The 18,098-nt window shown below is 32.0% G+C and overlaps 1 protein-coding gene across 3 annotated transcripts in view; it reads left to right on the top strand.

Moving 5' to 3' along the window:
• Positions 1–18,098, top strand: part of PCDH15 (protocadherin related 15) — a 721,184-nt gene that overhangs the window by 97,168 nt on the left and 605,918 nt on the right. The window lies entirely within an intron of this gene.

Genomic DNA, 18,098 nt, shown 5'->3' with positions numbered 1-18,098 from the left:
TGTTTTTAAAACTCTCAAGAATAAATTAATAATAATATGTTATCTTTGAAATTTATGATGATTTACCCTTTTCATCCTATCTGATAATCTAGGGTTGCTAATTCTTATCAAAAAGTCATCCCTTATATAATTACTACAAAAAAAAATCTCTGCAAAGATTTACTAACAAAAGTTGACAAATTCCCTCTTCATCCCACAAGACAAAAGCTTGATGGACAGGGAAGATATTGAGGAAAAAGACACCGAGATAAAAACATTTCTGAAGAGATGTGAAACTATGTTATTTAAGTTTCTGGAGTGGTTATATAAGTAAAAATAAAAAACATAAGGAATGACCATGCTGAAGTAGAATTTAAAGTAGAAATTTAGTGTAGAAATTAAAATCCTCTAATAGTTATTTACTAGGAATAATCTGTTAGGTCAGAAATGAGTAATGGGAAGGTTTTGGCTTTCAGCTACCAAAGTTACTTTTCCCACTTTTTTTCTGACACCGATACCATATTTAAAATGCATTTCAATACAAGTGTGCAATGTTTTGTAGCTAATTAATAAAGAGGGTATGTTCCTGTAATTTACTTCATCTTAAAAATAACATACAGCCTTTACTGTTAATACATACAGCCTATTTGGCAATTACACATGTTGTTCTTAATGATGATTGTTGTATTATTTTGAACTATTCTATTCATTGATTTTTAGTTAGTTAGATTTGGACACATTTCTCCTCAGTCCATTCTTCTTACTTTAGGACAGAAACCATGTCCTCTTACAATGCTTAGCTCATACAACATAGTAGGTTTATTCATTTATTTTGAGGATTCATTTAAAGTGTTGGTTCATTTATTCCACAGGTTTTGTGGAAAGAAATTTTCTTATAACTTTAAAAAAATTGAATATTGTTTTGTCACATTCAGTCTTGACACTGACCATGTTAAATTTTACCATTGGTTGTTACTGACATCCTTTATCGTGCATCTTGACATTTGACTGTGTCCATACCTTCTTCTAAACAGACTGAACCCTTCCAAAATTGACCACACTGTGTTCATTTCTATTCAGATCATTTTTTATTTGTAATCTCAAAGCCTACCATAATAATGCTATAACACAAAAGCTAATTCTTGTTGAGAACTTATATGCTAAAATACTTATGTGTATCATTTTATTTTAATCCTTGGACTGTTACAATTATTCCTAATTTTATAGGTGAGACGGCTGAGAATAGGAGAGCTTATTTTATTCACAGTGGGAAATCCTGAACTGAAGCTCAGGCCTACCTCAGTCTAAATTCTTAGTATAATTTGTTTTCTCCAAGAAACATGTTTAAGACCATTTTTTTTCCTTGCCTCCTTTGTCAGTCTCTGATAACCATAGTCATTCCATTAATGGTGTAAGCTGACTAACAGCCACTAAAGTGTGAAAACTGCCCCACTAGTAATTATCTGAGCATTAACTCCTATTTTTTTGAACATGGCCCCTCTTCCATCCAAGACTCCATCTGGTCAATTCTAGATCTAAAAGTTACAGTATTTCTCCCTCCGTTTGAAAATAGTTCTTTAGGAAAAGGTGAGTAATAAGAAGTTGTAGATTTCACTGGAAGTTAAGTTACAGGAAAAAGTACTACACTTTTAGAGATTATTTTTTCCTTCAGAAACCAAATTAGAGAATCACTAGCCCAACCTGGCTCTGAAGTTTCCACTACTCTTTTAATCCAATAGGGTCAAAAAAAAAAGATTCTAGTCAAAAGATTAAGAAGCCCAGGTCTCAGAAGATGCTGCCACTATAAAATGAGACCATTGCTTTTTAAAATAGCATTAAGTGACATACAGTGTTTCTACAGAGTGGTAGTCTTTAGAATTTCAATTACACACTTTAAATCAAGAGTTCATTTATTTATATAAAGTTAGGTAGAACTAACTATAAGGAAAGAGACATACAAAGAGCCTCGGTTGTCAAGATTATCATTCTTCCCAGTTCAAAAAAGAGAGACAAGGAGAATTCATGTTAAGAATGTCTGTCACTTACCTGAATGCTTGTTTTGCATCTATATTTATGTTGAGCATGTGACATCTCATCTCACCTGATCTTTAGTTCACCATTTTCATTTTGTTTGTGCTGTACCTGAGACGAGTTCTTACCTGACGGATGAGCTTACTGAGTTCTTCATCAAAGGTGTTTGGAATTATTCTGCTTTAGGTTTAAGAGTAGCTTAGGCATATGACTTAGTTTAAAAAATTATGGAGCTTAGATTTCTAGATTTTACATAACTGAAATCACAAGCTTTAAATATTTTTAATTTGTGGGCAATTTCCTGTGTATGAGCTGGATCAGGAAAGGCTAAATCAGAGAACAAGAATATTTAACCCAATTAGATTTCATCTACAAAGCATCTGACTGGAGAGGAAATCAAAACTCAAGTGCCTGAGAAATTATTTTGATTTTGAGAGTTTATGCAGTAAGAGATAATTTAAATCTCTGAATTAAAATCCTGCTGGAAACAAATGCATACTAGTTTTAAGAGTTAAATAACAGTAACAGTTCCATAGATAGATTGAATGTATGATTGCTTTTTAATATATATACACACATATAATATATAGTATATATGTGTATCATATGACTACATTAGGCACAGAGACGATATCAGTGTAGATATGATCTTGCCTTTGAGATGTGCTTCATATATATGTATATATATATGTGTGTGTAATATACAGTGAATATATTTAGCTTTATAAGAGGATGCACAGGTAAGAATTGGAAATGGCACATCCTGTGAACTTGCTCTAAATGAAGAAAGTAGTTTACAATTTCAGTTCACTGCATGCAGATGAATATAATAAATAAAGCTAAAAGACACTGTGAATCATATTTCAAAATTATGTATTGTTATTTTTCTCATAGCAGAAAACTATTTGGGAACAAATAAAAATTACTGGAGACATTTTAAATTATCAGGTTTGAAATATAGTTAAAATGAAATATTACCTTGAATTTCATAGGAATATAAAAATGCATTCTTTTTTCCTATGAAATGGCTGGAGAATTTCTATTATGCTCTAATTATGTTGAAAGACCATGTGATTTCTATTTCTACAATTTGGTGGTTTCTCTGTCCTGCTCCCACCCCCCCCAAAAAAGACTGTAGTCAGTAAAGCTAAATTTCTGAGTGACTTAAACTCCGTAAGTTGAAAGCCTACCGAAGACTTTCCAAAGCTGTCAAACTCTTTCTCTAAGTCACATTAAAGAATAACAGGCAAGGTGTAAAGATATTTCTTATTCAGAAATCCAGTTTCCTTGAAGGAAGATGTATATATCTACAGTGTCTGTAAAATACAAAAATTTAAATGACAGTGTGGTTAGAAAGTTTATCATTAGTTGCTATTTCAACACTCACTTCCATACCCTAAAGAGTACTTTCCCATCTCCTGCTGTCGAAAGTTTTCACAACTAATAGATTGTTGCAAAAGATCATTCTTAACTCAAAATTTGTCAGCCATGAGGTTCATAATAGTTTAATCTGAAGCTGTGGTATTGAAGCAGAATTGTAGAAACATTGTGGCTTCTCAGCTAAGGGGTTTTCTGGTTGAAATCTCAGGAGAATTTCATGGTCTGAAAGCTTCTAGTGGCTATGGACTATACCAGTTTTTAAAAATCACACAGCAAGGAACCATATAGTAGATTATCACTCATTAACTATTTCTACTGAACAAAAATGTTGTAGGCTGCTTCTAAATACAAATAAAATAAAACATAAAAACAGGGCATGTAGTGTTTTCAGAGAAATACCTACAAATCTAAACATTGAAGTGACTGCTTTTTCAACCAAGATGCAATATATTTGTGGGTTCTTACATATGAAATTCCTATTATGAATATTTTGTTAATAAAGATTGATTAGAAAAAACAGACTTCCAGGAGAAGGGTAATAGCTCAGTGGGAGAGCACATGCTTAGCATGTGCTAGGTCCTGGGTTCAATCCCCAGTACTTCCATTAAAAAAAAAAAAGACAGAGAAAAGAAAAGAAAAATGGACTTTCCTGTCTTCTACTGTGCACTTTTATGAATCTGCTGTACACAGTCATAAATTATTTTGTTCCTTCATATTTCTTTTTTTTATCATTCCATATACCATCTCTCTTGGGACCATATGCAGACCATAAGCATAGACCCCGCACCACCTGCTTAGAGGAACTCTCTCTCAGGGAGGAAACTTGAGGGAAAATCCTGGCATTTTTCTCACTGACCTTTATCCCCTTAACCTTATAATAAGATTCTATAAAGGGTAGTAACTTATCTACCTATTGTAGCACTTACTTTTCTAGGGAAACAGGTAATAAGCAGAGCTTCAAATACAGTAAGTAGTGAATGACGTTAAAGAGCTAAAGTTGACCTACTACTACTATTATTATTATTTATTATTATTAACATATCTTAACATTTATTATCAGCAGACTTTAGTTGATCTATTATGATTATCATCATCATCACCATCATTATTATTGTTAATGGTTTAGAGACTTCTCATAGCTTAAAATGCAAAATTCTGAAACTCTGGCTTAGTGCTTGATATTAGACCCCACCACCATCTCCCCATGCTGTTCCTCCACAGCTCCAGCTATGTGCGAGCACACGCACACACACACACACACATTCGGTACCATGAATGAACAAAGCTATCTCATGACTACTTTTACCCATGTTTGTCACTTTGACTGTGTATTAATTACCTATTGCAAATTACCCCAAACATAGCCTAAAAAACATACATTTCCTCAAATAGCCCAAGGATGAGAATTCTAAGAGTGGTCTCACTGGCTGCTTATGGCTCAGGGTTTCTAACAGTGTTGCAGTCAGGCTTTTAGTTGTGCCACTGGAGTAAGATGTACTTCCAAAGCTCACTGGACTGGCTGTGGGCAGGCCTCAGAAAATCTATGTCCAGGCTCCTTCGCTGGTTTTTGGCAGGCCTTGGTTCATTGCTAAGTGGGTCTTTCCACAAGGCTGCCTCATGACATGGTAGCTGGCTTGGAACATAGTTTTTAAAAATGAATTTAGTGTTTTGAGAGATTTCCCAGTAACTGTACTGTCATTTCCATATATTATGATCTGATCTCAACCTGCTTGTCCAACCTGCCCATACTCAAACATCCTGAAGACCATTGAAATGCACTATTTTGTGATCATACTGTGTTCTTTATATTTCTGTGTTTTTGCATGGCCTACAACTGTGCCTGGAATGTTCTTGTTTATCTGACGACCTCTTAATCATGCTTCAAAAATATGCTCCAATACCACCTATTCCATGAAATCTCTACTAACTGCCCTACCCCCATCCAGAAGAGCTGTGTATATTTTTTCCAGCACTCAAAGAATGTGGTACCTGTTTGTAGTATAACATTTACTCCATTAGAGTTGACCCTTTTGAACAAAGAACATGAGACTGAGGGTGCCTACCCATATGCAGTCCAAAATCTGCATCCTGCTGTCTTGGCCTCAAAAACAAAGAAATTGATAAATAGCTCACCCAACGGCAGGGAGCTGGATAGAATCAAGACTCAAACTTTAGTTGTTTTCAATCCACATATTGTGATCTCTAAACAAACACAAACTTTACTCTACACTTAATTGGAAGTTCTGTAAAATGAAAATATAGGTACTATAATTATTTTTTAGAAATCTATGTATAAGTGGACCCGTGCAGTAAAAACCCATGTTGTTCAGGGTCAACTGTACATTATTATTTACCTGTTTGCTCATCTCTGCAGAAGTGAAGAACAGCTGAAAGGCAAGATTCTATCTTCACTGCTGTCTGCTCTGTGCCTAACATAGTCATGCAGCTCGTGTACAATATTTACTGTTTGGGATAGACACCATTATTTAACATCATTATTTAATAAATGGATGTTGATAATGAAAATGTCAAATATGATACATTTATCTCCTCAGTGCTTTCTTTACTCCCTAACTGCTAACTTATGTTAAGTATTTTCTAAGTCTGATAAGTTAATAAGGAAACGAGTTAGAAGCAAATGTAGGTTTTTGATCTAGAATTTTTCTCCTAGTGTGTTTGAATACTTGTGAGTTGATAAATTACTGGTTTAGAGACTAACAGTTTCTGTGAACACTTTAAATAATACATTCTTTGCTTCTGAGAATTTTGGAATTACCGTTGCCAAAAACTGGTGCTTTGTATTTGAATGTTTTACATGAATAATACAACATTTCTCATATGTACAGTTGCTTATATTACCGTCATTTTGCTTATACTTAAAAATGACCTATTTTATATGTATTTGAAGCTATCATTTTTGTAGATAAAGAAATATAAATACTAATCTTAGCAGGAATTCTTCTGTTAAGGTTTTGGTAACTTTGACCATACCACTGTAGTTAAAAGACTAAATGTGATTAGAAGAGAAGAAAGATATTTTGAAAATGTTATTTGAGAAAGCAAGAATTCAATTTAGTAGATAAAAAATATTATATTACTCTTTGAGCACTGAAATTTTTAAGCAGCCTAAGATCCCTTTATCAAATCATGTAATTTTAAAAAATATTAACTTTACTGTGACTTTATGAATACTCTTTATGTAAGTATTGACTGGACTGGTCCATATTTTCTCATTCACATTGACCAAGTATAAATGCAAGCCTTGGTTCTTTTTTCTGTGGAGAGACAACTTCCTACTGCTATGTCAAATTTTCCTCATAAATTTTTCTTATTGAAAAAGTAATTGCCTTTCATAGTGGATTTAGAGATGCTGCTTTTAGAGTTTAACGTCTTTGCAGTTCTTGAGTTGTCACAGAGACTTTAATAAGGGTTAGCTTATCTCTGCATTGTCACTAACTAGCAACTCTAATTTCACATGCCTAGATTTTCAAAGCTAAACTGGAAGGAGAAAAACAATGTACACATGCTTATCTAAGCACATGCTGATGTATTTCGTGGTATCTCTGTGTGTTTTTCACAAGTGCATACTCTTCAGACAGTATAGTATTTACCTTTAACATCAGGATCTATTAAACTTTGGATTTTGAAATGTAACGTTTATGCTGTAATTCTACCTGGATGAAAATAATGAAAATTTATTAAATATTAATTCAATGTTTACCCAGAGTCAGAGTGAACCATTGTTTGTTAGTGACTGTGTAGTAGTATTGTCACAATCCTCTTGGTTTAATACCATTAGCCCAACTCTAAAGGAATAAAATTGAGGCTTAGAAGAATTAATAATTCACCTAAGCCTACCTAATAAATGCAGCTGTGAGGCTCAATCATAAGTTTCATAATGTCAGATTCTACCATTTCCATTAATTCACTCTCCACATTTATCCTCATTTTGAAAATTATATCTTCATTGGGCTGACAATTATTTTTTCAGTTTAGTTGAAACCTCAGAAATAGATTCAAAATTAGTCATTTTTAATACAATGAAGACTTTGCTAAAAAACGGTTTGAAGTAACTTAATAAAACATTACTTATTATTATTTCCTTAAAAAAAAAAACAATCTAAAGCAAAACTCATTGTGTTAAAATTTTCAATAATGCCCCAGAAACCTGCCACAGTATTATTTTATTGAAGTATAACTGGCATACTGTATCAAATTAGTTTCATGTGTACATCATAGTGATTTAGTATTTATATACACTTCAACATAGTCACCATGGGAACCTTTAAACATTTTCTTTCTTAAAAAAAAAAAAAAACTCCATGTATTTATACTAATAGCCCAATTAATAGTAATTCTAATTTTCTAAAATATATCCACCCTGGGCCATTATTAAAATTGGATACCACCTCTTGGATTTGGATTTCCATATAAGAATTTTAAAAGGAGGGACAATATAGCTTACGCATATGAGATAGCTGTATCTCATACATGAGATATATATGATATCTGTATCACACACACACACACACATACAAGTACATGGTGGCTTATTTGGAAATCGAGTGAAGGGTATTGAAGTGGATAAGGCCAAGATGTACTTCCAAGGTAGAGACCACAGAATTTCATGAATAGATTGAACAGAGGGAAAAGACAGAAAGATGGATGCAGGGAGATGGGGAGAAAAGAGGATCAAATAGTGAGACATGAATTTATATTTCAGCACTGTGACCAATGCAGTCACATTGTGAATAATAGAAATTTTAATTAGCTTTTCCTTTCAACTCTATTTTTTCATGTTGAACAATGTAACATTAAAATATTTTTCAATTAAAATGCTATATATATAATTTTAAGTATAAGAACATGATAATGGAATTACTGAATTAATTATTCTACTACTTCTTACATAGATAAGATGCATTTTTCTACTTCTCTGCATAAATGTATACTGACATACTATTCTCATGCATACTTCTGTTCTCTGAAGGAATGCACTATGAAACATAATTGATTTGGGGATAAGGTGTAAATTATTGTTACTGTTAGATTTTCTATAAAGAAAATGCAAACTTTGAAGATTTAATTTAAATACCCAGGTGGTATCAAACTTAATGATTCCCCTACCTCTTGAGAATTTTAAGTATAGAAAATAAAACTTGGAGTGTCTATATTACAATTTCATTTTAGTAAGTTTGATATGTTCAAAACCTGCTTTTTATTATATATTCTAACATATACAGATTAAAAGAAAAAATAAAATGAGCTTATGATTGTGATATATTAAATGGCTTCTGTTCAGAGAATATACACAACACCTATCTGTGGAATGTGAAAGAATTTCTGCTTTAACTGATCAGTGACTGGCTTTGTAATAATTTCAACTCATGCTATTATAAAGAAATGAAGAATTTTTTTTATTTCAAGTAGAATCTCTCATATATGAACTTATATAAAATAATCATGAAAGACATATTTATATATTTTTATCATATGAGACATGTAACTGTTAATAGATTTTCTATCAAGAAAAAGTAAAACTTTATGTCAAGCAAATATAAACATCCAGTTTTATTAAGCTAAGTGATTTCCTTACCTCCCTAACAACACATCTTTGAAAATCTTTCTATTTCAGAGTATAAATATGATTCCTTGAAAAAAAAATAGATACATGTATATTCCATCCATACTATAGAATTTCATCTATCTATCCCTTATTTGTGCACATTCTAATTCTTTCCAATTCTTGGCATTACAAGTAATACCTCAGTGAATATCCTCATACCTCAAAGTTATGTGGAGACATATATGAGTATATCTGTAGAATAATTTTGAATATAGGATTATTATCTAATATAACAGGTATATTTTGATATTTGATAAATATTACCAAATTATTTTCAGTAGAAGTTGTAGCAGTTACAGGCCCATTAGAAATGTTTGAAAGAGTGCCTGTTTCCCTATACTTTCTTCAACATAAATCTGACCCATGAAAAATAGTATCCTCTGGTTTTATTACATATTTTTCTCATTAATGCTATGTATAGTGTGTGTGTTTGTGTATTTAGACAGATAGATACAGTGTGTGAATATACATATATAGTCTGTATACTATATATATAATGTATATGCACATATATGTATATATGTGTGTGCCTGTACATGTGTGAGCTAAAGGGATTAACAAATAATCCCCGAATCAATCACAATTACTTAAAATAATAAAACTTTATTTCTAACACATACACAATGTTCTCTGTATCCTGTATCTAGGGTAGCCATACTTCATCTAGTGATTTAGGAAACCAGGCTGAATTTGTTCCTAGGGCTTAATACAAGGTTTCTTCCATGGTTACTATCCATGGGAAGGGAGAGACTAGAAAGTTGAAATGGAATTTTTTACTTCCTTTGTCCAGAAATGACATATTTCATTTCCTCTCTTGGTTCCAAACATCTTACAGTCTTACATGGACCTGGCACGTTTGAGAAGTGGAGTATCTTATTTTCCCAGGAAAGAGGAGGGGAATGTGTATTACTGAATATTGATATTTTCTACCATGTTGAATTTCTTTTACACAGAAAATACAATCAAACTCATTTTCATAACAGGTCCTTGAAACACTAATCTGTTAAGCAATATAGTCAAACTCAAACTGGCTTTTTGTTGTTGCGGTGATGGTAGTATTTGTAATGTTGGCATTAAAATCAGGTAATCTAACTTCCAGGGAAAGTCTCCATCTCCAAACTGTAGCTACTGTAATAAGAGGAGATTCAAATCCTACAATATTCTTACATTTAGTGTTATGATCAAAAACAGAAATTCAGTCAATGTATATTTTTTTCTATAGAAATTTATATTTGAAGATAGGGTGGCATATTTGTGTTTTGATTATATTTGTTCTAACATGAAAAAACAATAATATAGTTGGTAGATTTTCTTCTGTAATATCTCAGAGATCAACCTTGTCAGTTTTGGATACTAGAATTTTCTACCCAGAGACTTACATCCCTGATTACTATTATGGTCCCTGTTGACAGATGGCTCTGTTCACTATCTTGAACTTATAAAGTACATAATTACTCATTGATTTAGAATTTTACACACATTACACATTAACATGTTAAAAACTCAGACTATACAAAAAGTATAAATTAAAACACTTCCGTCTACAAGATTAGGTGTCACTAAATGTATTATTAAATACACTAAACATTAAGTATAAATTTCTAGAGCCTTCTCTCTAGAAATAATGAAGTAGGCATATCCACTGGAAATCATTCCATTTCACCACCCTAAGGACTTCTCTCTTGCAGTTATACCCACTCTCACTCTCCTGCTCTGTCTGCATTACACTCTCCATGGATTATTCCCACTAGTAATAGCCCTATCTTTAAATATATAAACATGCACCCCCACACCCAATTCCTTGAGTAACCATCACCACTCTCTTCCTGGCCTCACATTTTGCTACTCACTTGTTCAAAAAAACAAAACAAAAAACTCACCAAAGAAGTATCTAAACTCTATTTGTTGAAACTCTCTCAGAAGGCTTCTTTTCTCACTCCTCAACTGAAACTTTCTGTTCAGGACACCAGTGACCTGTGTTTTGCCAAGTACCCAATGGTCAATTTTCCATTCTTGTCTTCCTTTATCTGTCCCTAGCGCTTGACACATTGACATCCTCTTCTTTTTGGAAACCCTTTTTTCAAGGACTCCTCCTCATTCCTTCTCGGTTGTTTTAGCTGGCTCCCCTTCATTTTTCCAAGCACAAAATATTTGCAAGTCCTGCTTCTTCTCCTTTTATACTCATTCCATAGTCTGTATCAGCTCCATGATTATTCTATGACTGCCAACTTTGTGTCTCCCCTGACTTCCAAACTAATTGTATCAGTCTGTGGGACATCTTTACTTGGTGATACAAGACTTTAATTTTCCAAGCCAAACTCTTGATTTGTACTTTAACTCTGCTTCTCTTCCAGCCTAATGCATCCCAGTAAGTGGTACCTCCTCTCCCCTAGTCTCCTGAGGTAGTTTATGTATACTAACTCCGTCTATTGTGATGTAGTTAAACTGGACTGTTGGCTGTTTTTCAACCATGTTTGGCATGCTCCCAGCTCAGAGCCTTTGAAACTGGTATTCCTGCTTCCCAGTGATGGGATTTTCTAAAACATCCCTCACTTTAATCGAGTCTCAGTTCAGATTTCATTTATCAAAGAGCTTTCCCTGAATAATCTAGTAACTCTCCCTACTCCGACTCTTTTACCCTCCCCTTACATCTGTCTTCAAAAACACAAGCTCCATTAAGTCCTTGGTAAACAATACCTTTCGAACAAGGTGAAAGGAGGGTAAGAAAAAAGACTAATATGTCTGACCATTGCATTTTTAATAGTTCATATAAAAAGAAATGCATCTCAGCATGAGCTGGCGAGTATGCACTTTAGTTTGTTTTCATAAGTTGTAGAATTTCACTGAAGAAATGAGGAAAAATAATCTCAAACTCTGACCCTGAAGAGTACCCTGAAGGGTGTCTCTACAGACACACTGCGGAATTATTGATCTTTTATTTCTATTTGATTAGGAGTCTCCATTTTCATTCATATCCTACCATTGCATTTATCATACCACACAGGAGAATTAGGTATCTCATCCCTATTATCCTGAGGAAGGAAACATAAATTAATTTGCTTTCATAAATGAGCAAAATCTGTAGAGAAGGGAATATATGGAATCAAAGTTGAGTAACATGTTTTGATTAGATATACTTGGCAGTTTAACATACATATATTACTATATCATGAACGCAAATAAACACATATACAGATATCTTAGAAAAGTGTCCTTAATCAATTAAATTCAGAAGCTTACAAGTTACTGGAAAGTGATTGTTCTTAAGGAGTTAAAGTAACACTAATATTTTTTAAATAGTCAGCAGGGATTTATTTCAATTTGCAGTAGTATTTTACTTCTGTACAGAAGTTTGAATAAAATTTTCCTTATCAGACTGTTTTCATTCTTTTATTATTATTTTTAGTTTATTCTATAAATAAATCACTATTGCCAGGCTCTCACCTACTCTGTAATTACTGTTGCTTAAGAAAGCTCCATTCAGAGTGAGCTTACAAGAAAATTATAGACATCTGCCATGCTTAAAGTTATTTAATGATGGTTAGAATAGCTTTCAGTCTGCATGTACTACATGGCTGGAGGAAGACAGTTCATGATATAATTTCCGTTCTAATTCACAGTGTTAAAATTCATCTACTTCTCATGTGTTTTCAACAAAAGTGAATTTTAGAGGCTAATTTCTGTACACAGTATTTCTTGCTTTACTTTACAATGCTTCATGAAACAAAATACGTTTCATTAGTGCTTTTGTTTGTCTAAAGCTTCTTTTAAGTATCATGATATACACTCTTTTTCTTTTCAGCACAGTAGTCTCCAGGGAAAATTTCTTAGATTATACTAACAAATTCCACTATATTGTATGTTTTCTTATTTACTATATGTTTTGAATTTTCCATTTCTGACAAAAGTGGTATGCAAATACTTGTAGAATTCCAATTATATCATTAGCTCTTTATTGTTCTATTCAATTTTATTTTGGTGCTATTTTCTCTGTATTTAGATGATATTTTACTTTTAAAAAGTTATATTTTCTCCAGATATAATATCACATATGTCTTCTTTTCATTGCTGTGGTCAAGTATAAGATAACTTTCAAGGTGGTTTTGATAGCAGCCTGAAACTCATTTAGGAAGGTTTCCGTTTAATCTAATGTATTGGAAAATAGGAAAAAAATCCTGCAGGGAACGAGTCTTAGGATCATAATCATTTACTTAATTTTTGTTATTTTTTTATGAATGGAAAAGCAATATCTATAAACTTAGAATCAGATATGAGCTCTCACTGGAAGTTGAAATGCCAGTCTTAGTGATGCTTACAAAAAGATAAGGAGAGACTATCAAGAGCTGGTTTAAGAGATTGTCTAGAACCATCCTTGAACCTTAAAAAGAAAAGAAAAAGCATAGATAAATATCACTAATATGAGTTCCACCTGGAATTCTGTATGATTTTTAAAGTTGCTCACATGATTACCAAATTTAGAGCAGAAATCAATAATTGAGGGAAGAATAAGGCTTGCAATAATGATGACTGTACCCTAAAGGCATACTTACTTTAGTAAGGTAGATGTGCATCAATTTTTTAAAAATTATATTACTTTTTAAAGTAACTGCTTGGCACTTCTGAAAATTCCTTTTGAGAAAATTTTGACAATAGCAGTACTGAAGTTTTTGCATTCCAGCATATCATCTTTATAGCTATTGCATATATTACTGAGACAGATTTTTTCCAGGCAGCCAGACATTCTAAACTGTTATAATTCTTAAAGAATGTGACTATGAAAATAAGTTTTATGGGATGTGATGATAGTACTGTAATCCTAAATATACAGAGGGCGCCAGGATTATGTAACTGGCAATCCACGATAGTCGTTAAAACTCAAGGTTTCAAACTGTTGCATCATGTCTGGATAGCATACGCTAGTTACACTGTCCTTGGCCAACTACATATGTTAAAAATAGTTTAATGAAAACAATGTAATATTGCATAATTCACATTAAAATCTAGACATTCTACATTATCTAAAATATTGGAAGATAAGACCAAAAATGAGTGCACATTTCCATAAATTAGCTAATATCAGTTTAAATTCAGCAAGGTCTCCAGCTGAACAACTAAACAACTGTGGCTACTTACACTTAATAATGCATGTGGCCTAACACACAGACACACACAAACACACATCTTCTCTCTCCAATTCCTATTTTCTACAACTTAACACTTATTTTCATCCCACCACAATTATACCTGGTTATCTTTTAATCTTCATGCACACACTGTTTACAGGCTCTTAGCAAAATACACTTGGGACATGCTGACAGATTGGTGGGTATGGGACAGACGGATGGAATTTGTTTCTTCCTCAACTCTCAATTTCACTCTGCCCTTATCATTATTAAAATTGCAACTTCAAAATCATCCTTATAATATCTGATTTCATCTTTGCCCATGGGCATCACATTAATAAGTTTCTAATCTTGAGACTTCTACTTCCTTTCATCCACAAAAGATTCCTGATTCTGATTTATTCATCCATCTCTGAAAATGGAAAGTGGGAACAAAAAAAAGTTTCCGGCCATTAATTTGCTTAAAAGTTAGTACTCTTTAATGATATTTTTTCTAAGAGGAATATCTTGCTGAATCATGTAAAACAGGAGACTTCATGGTTTTGAAAGTTACACTGCATGCTTTATGAGTAGCAATTAAAAACTTGAACCTTTGAACTTCAGCAATAGTTCTAAGGGGAAAAAATGTTTCTATATAAAGTGATTGTTTAATTGGGCAAGAATGCTAATTAGGTAGAAAAATGTTTAAAATTTTTATTTCAGTCATGCTTTGAGCCTTTGTTTTTATTTTCTGAAAATTCTTCTTAAATAAATACTTATCACTTTAAATTACTTTTGCCACTGCAACAAAATATTAAAATAGTATTAAGTGGCTGATTGTTATTTCTTTCTAGTTGGTCTATGAAGACCCATATTAAAAATAGACAGTGTGATAGGTTACAGAAGTCTCTGCTAGTATCACCATACTCGTAAGTATAACCTATATGAGTAGGAGAAAATTATTTCAATTAACTTTGCCCCTCAAATATAAAGAATATAATAATTGTATTGAGTTGCCTTTGATAGGACTGAAATTTAGTTTTAATAGTGGTTATCTTTTATAAGGAGTGTTTTAAGACCAGCTAATGTTCTTGTTTTATCTATCCTGTAAACCCTAAGCAACTCTGCTAGACATATTTAGACAAAGAATAAAACTGAAATAATTATAACATGAATAGCACTTAGCTTGTTATTCACCTTTTCCTCAAATCTGTTCTACATACTTCTACCAAGTGAATCTACTTATCATCCTCTTCTTTTTAAATTACTATTAAAAAAAAAAAAAAACCCAGAAAATCTGGTTAGCCTGGATTTTCCAATCTTATATGATTGGGTTAGTAATGCATACTTTCAACTGGTCACCAGATAATCCACTACATAGTTCAATCTCTAGGTATTGTTTTTGTTTAATCTTTTTTCCATTATGTAACCTTATTTCCCCTACTTGAGTGATTTTGCCCCCTTCCTTTTTCCCATCTAGATCTTATTCAGACTTCAGTGCTCTTGAAAGTTCCATAATATTCATGAAACAATATTGGACAATTGTCAGTGACAGTCCCATCTACACACCTGTTGAAAAGCCATCTTCACTCCTTTTCTGTACTACATAATGTTCATGTTTTAACTTGTGTATGTTTTATTCTCCAACCTTGTCATTCTTCAATGGTCATCATTAAAAAAAAATTTTGCCACAGTGCCTTAATGACCATTGAAGAATTTACAATGTATTGATTGATTGAAAATACACTATTATTTCCTCATTACGAAGTCTTCAATACAAATTAAATTATGGTTATGAAATCTTGTTTTCAACACAATAGTTAAATATTCAAAACAATATTCTTAATTCATTGCTGTGATTTGAAAACAAACAAATATACAAAATATTTTAAATCTTAAATTCCTTTTCAGCAATTTCAGCCACAGATAAATCACTGTATGTTGACATAAAATTGTAATATTGTTTTTCTAGTCTTTAGAGATATCAGTGCTTAGCAGAACTTCTGTATGATCAAATAAAACTCAGCATTACATTGAAATATTATCTCTTTAGAAAAGATCTTAATGACCTTGATGAATTTGTAGCATAAGTGAAGGGCTTGCATGACTCTTACATAATCAGTTATTTTTCTAAGTCGAATTATTAACCTTCACACTTATGCCAGTTGAGAAGATTGAGCACTTCTTTAATCAGATTTTATAAGATAAAAAAAAACGTAAAATAATTGCATCAAACAAAGCTTAGAAATATTTAAACACACTTTCTTAGCTGTGTATCTTCCCCTATTAAACTAGTATTTGAGTCACTACTGTTGAGATGATATTTCTGCAAAATCCCTGGACTATAAATTTCACTTATAATTTCTTAGTACAAATAAGAAAAACACAAAGTGAAATTAAACAGAACAATCTACCATTTGTTTTTCTAAATTAGTAAAATATATCTAATGGTTTTAATAACAGTAGTATCTATTATACCCAAAATATTGATCTTTAGCAGCATTTTTGTTAGCATTAAACATATAGATTTAGTCCTTAACAGAATTTTCCATTTTTAAAATTATGATAAATGAAGTACTTCCAGTTCAGTTTCCTGAGGACCGTACTTAAAAATTCCTGCAAAGACAATACAAAGTAATCTGCAGAGCAGAGTACTTAGTTTCTATACCTGCAGTGACACAGTATACACCTTTATGATCCCTGGTTAGTATGCTTATAACATGAACTATTAAAAAAAAAAAAAACATAGAAAAGGAGCAACCTCTAAATCCATTGTGATAAGAAGAGAGATGGTGGAAAATGAACTTAGTTTCACTTATCCTACTTGTATCTCACTTAAATTATTCTTACGTATTTTCTAATGCATTGACATTAAATAAAAGCTATAAGTAAAATTTTAAAGTATATATTGAAGTTACATAGTAAATAGTAAACAAAATATTTTATTAGAGGTCCTGTTTTCCAATCACTGTTTATTTTGGTATCTCATATACATCTTAATGTTCAGTATTACAAACTGTTTTCTATTTCATCAACTGTATGTAATAAAAATGACATGCTTTATTAATTGATTTTTCCATGATCTTATTGCATGCAGGTTTAGAAATGAAAAATTTAAAGACTATGATTTGACATGTCATTAAACATTTGTAACTAATTCTTAAAATTAGAACTGTTATGAATCTTTCATCCAAAATCTGTCACTTACTTAAAAGACAATTATTTAAAACCATATTTCCTACCAAGACTTAGCAATGGCAAAAGCAAGTGAAATAGTATGGCTGGATTCTAGGAAAAACTTCAGTTAAAATAGAGAAAAATAGATTTATCAGGAATAACAAATTTTTTGTGTAATTGATTATATCTAAAATGATTAAAATCCCATCATTTTAGTATTTAAAATTTTAAACTACATTATTATATAGGATGCAATTTTTCCAAATATTAAGAATCACTTTAATTTTGTAATTTCCAATTCTATTTTAGTTCATAGTTACATTTAGTAAACAGATACCCAATTTTACTTACCTAAATATTAGTTTTTTGCTTTGATTTGAAAATATTAACTGCTACATAAAAATCGATAAAAACATATTTCTTCTGTATAGCACAGAGATCTATACTCAATATATTGTAATAACCTCTAATGAAAATGAATATATGTGAATACATGTATGACTGGTATATTATGCTGTACACCAGAAATTGACACATTTGTAACTGACTATACTTCAATTTAAAAAAGACTATAAAAAAAAGCAAATTGGATGCTCAAATTTCTACAGTCCAAAACACAATACTAATTTGCATGCATTATTTGTCTAACCTTTTAGTTATGGCATAGAACAGTTCCTGGTAACTCTAGTTCACTAACTTCCAGAAATGTTTAGTTGTTGTACCACAGCACTGAGGATTGTTCTCCTTATACACTTCATTTCATTGAAACTACAGACCCTGGTCTGTGTGAGACTGCTCTCTTC

This window comes from Camelus bactrianus, chromosome 11 (assembly GCF_048773025.1).
Source record: "Camelus bactrianus isolate YW-2024 breed Bactrian camel chromosome 11, ASM4877302v1, whole genome shotgun sequence".
In the NCBI taxonomy this organism is placed as follows: Eukaryota; Metazoa; Chordata; class Mammalia; order Artiodactyla; family Camelidae; genus Camelus; species Camelus bactrianus.
The sequence above is the reverse complement of the archived record's forward strand: the minus strand, read 5'-3'. Positions and strand labels throughout refer to the sequence as shown.